Here is a 6,840-nt window from a genome sequence, read left to right as displayed (position 1 = left end):
TTAAGGTCCTCTACCATCTGTACTTCACTAGGAGGCATTGTGCAGTTTCTCTGTAGTCTCAACCATATACTCTAACCTAATAAACTCTTTTGCCCAATTTAACAAAACATTTTAAGTTTGTATTCTGCTTCCTTGTTTTTTACTGGAAAGAGAAGAATCTCCAAGTTTTTCCTAAGTGTGGTTAGAACTCTCAATGTTTGTGGGGGAAAAAACACACTATCTGAAACACCTAAATTATTACAAGTTGTTGGTCATAAAGTTGGGAAGGTGAAGCTTAAAACTAGACATGTTAAATTGTCTCCTCCCTCAGATAGATAATTAGAAAGAGATGATTTGTTTATTAGGTTAGTTAAAGGAGTCCTATTCCTGCAATTCTCCTAAGTAGTCCCTTTTCTAAATGGCAGTTGGCTGATGATGGAGATTGCAATAGATCTCACAAGGATTTAAGTCCCAAGCAGTGCCATCCCAGAGATAGCCAGCAGAATGATAAGGAAGTTCAATGACCCAAGTGAAATACTGGTAAAAGAACAAGGAGAGGAATCATGGGTGTTTTTTACTGCCATTTTCATTTAGCAAGCCATTAGTAGAGCAGTCCAAAGACTCCTGACTTTCATCACCCCCAAGATATTTAAATCTGTTACTCTAGGAAAACATGATTGGCAGACTGGTATCCCTTCTGGTAGAGATCTTTAAGGGAGCCCCAGCCAGACCTCAGCATGGTCTTGCTGGAGTAACCTATGGCTAAGGGGTGTACCATAGATATTTCTTGCCTGAAGGGAGCCCTTTGGTGAAGACACCTTTAGAATACAGTTTTTTTTTGGCCTCCTCTTCAGAAATAGTTGGAGCACCCATGACACCATTCCCACATTTCCAGTCAACAGGAGTAGCAAATTTCTTGTATGCCATCAATTGAAGGGAATCAACCTCTCTGAGGATTTTGTCAAAGTTCCTCCTAGCAGTTGTCAGATAGAAGAGAGACAGCTTCAATTTCTTATGAAGGTAAAAAATAAATAGCACATGAGCAGTCAGAGTCATGCCTTGCCAATGATGTTCATCTAGATCTAACATGCCCAACTTGATTGCAAGGTACTGTTGTTTGTGATCATCAATGATAGGAGTCTTCATTTTGGGATTTCTTTCAGGTGGTGATTTTTTTTCAATTTCTATTTTGCCCTTTGGTTCTAGTATATCAGGGCAAAGTTCTTTGATAATTTCTTAAAAGATTTTGTTCAGACTTTTATTTTCATGTTTTGATCACTGCTTTTAGGGAGTTCAATAATTCTTAAATTATCTATGTTGGATCTATTTTCTAGGTCAGTTGTTTTTCCAATGAAAAATTTGACATTAAAAAAAAATTTTTTTGTGCCATTTGGGCACTATTGTCCTTTTCTAAGTTTGTGCCTTGATCTCCCCAGTCAAGTTACTATAGTCAAATTCTTTTTTTGTTTGTTTTATGCCCATTTTTTTTCTCCCTATTTTGTGACTTGGTCTTTTTGTGTGAGAGTTGGTCTCTGGTCCTGCACTGTCTGAAGATTTTTTTACTAGGGCTCAGGTTTTTGCTGCTGATTTTCACTGGACTTCAGAAACCATTTTTTACTTGCGCTAGAGTGCAGACTTCCCCTTTGGCTTACACTGGGAGTGTGCTTTCCCTGTTGGCCTCCCTAGCATGTGAGTTTTCTCTGCAGGCCTGTCCCAAAGTTAAGGCCCTGGGTTGCTTCTGGGTTGCTATGAAACAGGGTCTCTCTATTGGCAGGCCTCAGAAGTGTGGTCTCACTGTTGTCATTTTCCTTTTCTGTCATATTAGCCAATCTCATATATGTGAGGTGGTATCTCAGAATTACTTTAATATCTATTTATCTCATAAAGAGAGATTTAAAGCATTTTTTACATATGGCTATTCTATCAGATCTGTAGAGAGGTGAAGAGTTCATAACCAAATATGATATAGAGAAGTTCATTAAAGGTAAAATGGATTACAGAAATTTAAAAAATGTATTTCCACAAATCAAACTAATAAATAAAAATTAGAAGAAAAGCAGGAAACTTGGGGGAAAATATAATGCTTTTCTAATAAAGATCCCCTTTCTCAAATACATAGAAAAGTGAGCCAAACTTATAAAAGTCATTCCACAACTGATAAATGGTCAAAGGTACGTTTTAGAAGAAAAAATCAAAACTACAAGCAATCATATGAAAAATGTTCTAAATCAATAATAATTAGAGAAATGTAAATTAAAACAGTTAAGAGGTACCACCTCACACCCATCAGGTTGACTTAGTTTACATAAAATTAAAATGATAAATTCTGGAGGGTATGAGGAAAATTAGGTACACTGATGAACTGTTGGTAGAGCTCTGAATTAGTCAAATAGTATTTTTTTTAAAATTTAGAAATATGCCCAAATATCTATACAATTATGTATGCCTTTAATCCAGCAGTACCATTACTCCAAAGAGATCAAGGAAAAAGGAAAAATGCCAACATGTACACAAACATTTATAGAAGTTCTTTTTGTGATGGCAAATAATTGAAAACTGACGGGATGGCCACCAAATAAGGAATTGCTTAGCAAGTTATGGTATGTGAATGTAATTGAATATTACTGTGTTAGAAACACAGGGAATGGTTTCAGGGAAAAAAAAACAACTGAGAATATTTATATGGACTGATGAAAAGTATAGTGACCAGAAACAGGAGAACAATATATACAGTAACAACGAGGTTAAAAAAATTCAACTGTGAAAAGCTTGCTTTCTCTAATTAATACAAGAATCCACCACAATTTCAAAGGACTTAAGATGAAAATTTTATCCACATCTCAATAGAGAACTAATTGACTCAGAGGTCTGGTATTTTTTAAAATATTTTTTCAGAGCAAACCTGATGTGGAAATATATTTTGCATGATATCAAATGTATAATGTTTATTATATTTAATACCTTTTCAATTAGTAGGGTAGGGGTGAATGAAAGAAAGGAATTTGAACTGAAAATAAAAGTAATTTGATAAAATAAAAAAATCAAAAAGTCTCAGCAAAAAGGGGCAACTGGGCAAGATCTCTAGAGTAAAAACAATTTTTTTAGGAGAGCTCAAAATTGTCACTTGAGAAATTTTAATTTCATGAAGAACAAAAAGACTAAAGGAACAATAAAGTATATGTACAGTCAACCAAAGAAAAAGGTTTAGGAAATATAGAAAAGGAGGGGAAATAAATGAACAGAAAATATATATTTTTTTAGAAACTAAGGCAAAGAAATAACTAGCAAAAGAAATAATAGAGTAAAGGAAGGATTTTAATGAACTTCTTAAGTGATAGGCTAAAAAGAGAAGAGCTAGTAATTAAATAAAAGGAAAAATAAAAGAGAATTAATACATTAAATAAAACTGATAATTTGTCAAAAGGGGTAACATATGGGGAAGAAAGGGGACACTTAAAAATGAGGTAAAGAGATCCTTTGGTATAGAATACCAAATACTTGGGTTAAGTAAAATCACTAAAGGGACAAAGTATTGTCTTTATGGAGGAAAATTAATAACAACAGCAACAACAACAACAAAAACTTAATGAAAAAAATTGGGACAAAGGAGAGAAAAATATAAACCTAAATCTCATAATTTTAAATGTGGATGAATAAAACAACCTAAGAGTAACAAATTGTACTACAAAACAAAACTACAGCATGTGTTGTTGTTTACCAGGAAATACCTAAAATAAAGAAATAAACAAAATATAAAAGAGTGGCTGGAACAAAGTTTACTATGCATCAGGTGAATAAAAAAGAAAGCAAGAGTCACAATTGTGCTGTCAGACATAGCAAAGCCAAACATTCCTGGGGTGGCCAGGTGAGTAAGAGCACCGGCCCCAGGGTCGGGATGACCTGGGATCGAATCTGGGCTCAGACACTTAGCACCCACCCAGAAACACCTGACCATGTAACCTTGAGCAAGTTACTTAACTCCAATTGCTTTAAAAAAAAAACAAAAAACACAAACATTCCTAATGTAATTGAACAATGTAATTAAATTGTGCTGAAAGGAACCATGGATGACAAACATTCCAATATTAGTCTCTTTCTTTGTAAATAGCATATTTTTTTTCCAATTACATTTAAAGATAATATTCAAAATTCATTTTTATAGGATTTTGAGTTCCAAATTTTTCTCTCTCCCTCCTTTTCCTCTCTCCTCCCCAAGACTTCAAGCAATCTGATATAGGTTATACATGTACAATCATGGACACCAAATATTAATCTTATATGCCTAAAATACCATATCATCTAAATTCATAAAGAAAAAAAGTTATCTTCCTTTTTTTTTTAAACAAAGACTAGGAGTCTTTATTCAGTTCAATAAACTCACATTCCTCGTGTCTCAGACTTTGGGTGAGACTTTTAAGGAAGAGGAGAAAGCTAGAGGACAGAAGACAAGGCCAACCCACCTCCCCAGATATCCCCTCCACCCCCCCCCCCCAACCCTGTCTCAGGCTACTGGGTAAAGAGGGGAATAGGTGGAACAGAATGCCAAGAAGGGAGGGACTGAGGGAAAAAGCAGCCCTTGTCAAGGAGAGGCCTACCGAGATGTGTCCGAGGCCAGCACTTTACTCATTGCTCCACCTAGCCGCCCCTGAGACATGTATCTTTCAAAGTCCAAATGTGGACAGAGTGGCAATCACCATAGGCCCCTCTCTATAAATTAAGTCCCCACGGTAGCAAGGCTGGGGGTGTGGGGAGCAGGAAGAACAACCTTATGGAAGAGAAACTGGGCCCATGTTCAGCCTTTCAGGACAGTGCCCTGAACCCTAGCCTAAAGAATGGCTGTATGGGTACAAATTCCCAAATGAGAGGACAAGCCAGAATGGGAGAATAAATAGGAATGATGAAGGGGTTGGGTACCCCCAGTTTGGATTCAGGAGAAGGGAAGATGGGGTGGTTGGTGCAGTTTTGCTGATTTGGGGGATTACAACAAGTTCAAAGTGAAAAGGCACTAGCTCAGCCCCTCTTAGCACAGTTAGGAGCAGTGCCGCCAATGGGTAGGGAGTAGGGGGCAAAGGTTAGGGGAGAGGAAGAGTTGGGAACAGAAGGGGCTTGAGAGTTTCATGGGCTTCCTGGGAATTTCACTGCTAGACATATATTAACCATTCAGGGGAGGGTAAGGAAGAATGGTGATCAGAGGATCTGGTGTGGCACCCCATATCCAGTCATGCCTGCCTGAGAAGCTCCATGGTTGGTGCCCATTTGTCCAATGACATTCTTTCCCTACTGCAGCTAGTTTTCTGTGAAATTTTGGGGACTCTCCTTGGACTTCTTAGTCAACCAGTTAGGATCTCCAGAGAAAAATCCATTACCCCAAGTCACTGCCAGCCCACTCAGGTTCCTCAGTGGCCACTGCATACAGGCCATATCCTTTCCTTTCCAAAGGTCCACAGTTTGGAAGATATCAGTGACATTGATGCCATAGCAGTGCCACCTGTAGGAACTGAGAAATCTCTTGCATCTGTTTGAAGGCCATGCCTGAAACCTGGATCTTTTTTACCAGGTCCTTGCCTTCATGGTCCATTGATGAGCTCTCACATACCATGCCATCCTTAAGCCAGTTTCAGAAAATCTCTCACCCAGGCTGTACATCTCTGTTGTGTTATGTGGTAATCCACTGAATGAGGATCTACTCCAGATCAGCATCATACTGCTTCTCAATTTTCTGCTGTACCTCCCAGTTCATTCCATAAACAAGTCTCCTGTTGGCCATTCTGAGATGGTGATGCAGTTATCTTTTCTACGAGGTGGTGGATGGAGAGAGAGCAGAGCTGGCTGCGGTGTGGTGTGCAGGTTATCCTAATCACATAAAATTACATTAAAAATTACACAATAATTACATAAAAACATAGACCGCAAAATGTAGCAGGATTTTTTTTAATGTGCCTCTCTTGGATGTGGACCAATATAACAGAAAGATAAACAAAGGGAAAATATAGAATTGAACAAATTCCTATAGAAAATAGAACTAATGGACTTAAGACATTTTCTGAATGAGATCTAAGTATCTCATGGAACTTAAAAAAAATTACCACATATTTAGGGACAGAGATATTGAAAATAAATGTAAAAAAGTCAAAATAGAACCATCTTTTATAGACCATTGTAAAATAAAAACAATAACAAATATTCCTAGTAATCAATAAGATCACAGAAAAAGCCCCACAACAAAATGGATATTTAATGCTAATATCTGAAGAAATGATAAGGTCAAAGAACAAATTACAGAAGCAATAAATATATGAAGTCAATAATAATGAAGAACAGATATACTAAAAATGTTTTTTAAGGAAATCCTGAGGGGGAAAATCTTATCCCTATAAATATACTCTAACAAAATAATAATAAAAAGAGAATGAATTGATTATGCATTTAAAAATCAAAAATCTACTAAAAAAGCTAGTAAGTGAATTATCACCCTGGAAGTAGCATGGATATGGCTTGCCTAAAAATGGAATCATGGAAGTTTTGTTCATATTCCCTTCTTTCTCCCCTTCTCTTCCTTTTCTCTGTCATTCCAGTAACACACAGGATTGTGAATTTGCAGATTCTTTTGACAAGGCACCTCAGATGATATGTTATCCAAGCCCCTCATTTCATAGATGAAGAAACCAATACCCAAGGCAGTTACATGGTTTGCCCAAGTCACACAGCCAATGTGTCTCAAGCAAAACTTGAATATACATCTTGCTGATTCTGAGGTCAGTTCTCAATCAACTATGATGGAAAAAGTCTGTGTTAAAGGGGTTATGGGAAGAAACATACATTAAAACACTACTGGAACTGTGAATGGGTCCAAACATTCTG

General features: G+C 36.9%; 1 pseudogene; it reads right to left on the bottom strand.

Annotated features, from left to right (window-relative positions):
- Window positions 1-5,166: 5,166 nt before the first annotated feature.
- LOC138155228 (transgelin-2 pseudogene) lies at window positions 5,167-5,746 on the bottom strand (annotated as a pseudogene).
- Window positions 5,747-6,840: the final 1,094 nt, after the last annotated feature.

This window comes from Petaurus breviceps, unplaced genomic scaffold, assembly GCF_028583685.1.
Source record: "Petaurus breviceps papuanus isolate PSGF00001 unplaced genomic scaffold, PetGlider_PUasm1.0 91133, whole genome shotgun sequence".
Classification (NCBI taxonomy): Eukaryota; Metazoa; Chordata; class Mammalia; order Diprotodontia; family Petauridae; genus Petaurus; species Petaurus breviceps.
The sequence above is the reverse complement of the archived record's forward strand: the minus strand, read 5'-3'. Positions and strand labels throughout refer to the sequence as shown.